We start from the raw sequence: 1,224 nt of genomic DNA, 5'->3' as shown, positions 1-1,224 counted from the left end.
GATAATTCAGAGGGTCACACTGATCACGACTTTGGTAAGTCTATGTGAATCGTGACTGCAAGTGCACAGTCCTATCGCGTAGCTTTAAAGATTATCGAACTCACAAGGACTAACAATCGAACGTATCGTGGTCTAATGTTACTATGTAAATCTAAGGCGAATGATTGTTCTAAGATTGGAGGGATGAAGAGAAATAACTATAAAATAGAATAAAGATAAAGATATAAGATATAGGGGATATCGGTATGTAATACATCAAACCTCGGGGATTCGATAGATAGTTAGTGTAATCTTATTGGTTAAAATACTCTTCAGTAGAAATTATTTATAGAAAGGACTTAGTCTCACACTCTCGTTTTTATTGACTCTGACCATACTCCTAAACTAGAATGCTTGGCTCTCGTGGTCTCATTTTGAATTTAAAAGTTTTTTTTGAATATAGATAAAGTCTAATTAATCCTAAAGCGCTCTCGTTGTGTTTAGGATTAATGCCTAGTTTCAACTATTTGGTTAAAATCTCAAGCTCTCGTTCTTGTTGACCGTAACCTTAGTTTGTTTTATACTCTCGTACGAAAAACAGTTTGATTAAATTAAGAAACAAAAATCGGAAAAATAAGTTTTAATAAAAACTAACACCAATTATTTATTGAATCCCGTCGTTTCGATGGTCTTTACATACCGATACCTAAGGTTTAGCCGGACATAGATCCGGTGACAGACATGGCAATTGGGGAATTAAACATGCAGTAAGGCATGATTAAATAAAACAGTAAACAATAATAAACATGGATTGTAATTTAAGAACTGGAATTGAATCTTGAATCTTTGATTAAATAATTTCGGCAAGCTTTGGCAATGAATACCCCTTACAATTGAATCCCAAATGCGTAAAAATAATAAACCGTAATAGTCCCTGATGTGGAGAAACTATCAATTTTACAATGGTAAGAAACTGCCAAAAAACTAAAAGAAAAATAAAGCAGAACAAAAACTAATCGTAGACTGAAAAGTGGAAGAAGAGAGGAGTGTTTTGTGAGTATGAATGGTCCCGTTTTTATATCCTTTTCACATTCCTCAATTGTAGCAAGAGTAGTGAAAACCGTGGATAAAAGGGTGGAGAAAAAGTAGGAAAAGTGGGGAGACTCGGTTGTGGCGATTGCCACAACCCTAAATCCATGGTGAGTGGCGAGCGCCACTCTTGTAGTAACCGCCTTCCACTTTTAA

This window comes from Lathyrus oleraceus, chromosome 3 (genome assembly GCF_024323335.1).
Source record: "Lathyrus oleraceus cultivar Zhongwan6 chromosome 3, CAAS_Psat_ZW6_1.0, whole genome shotgun sequence".
Lineage (NCBI taxonomy): Eukaryota > Viridiplantae > Streptophyta > Magnoliopsida > Fabales > Fabaceae > Lathyrus > Lathyrus oleraceus.
Note: the sequence above shows the minus strand (reverse complement) of the source record.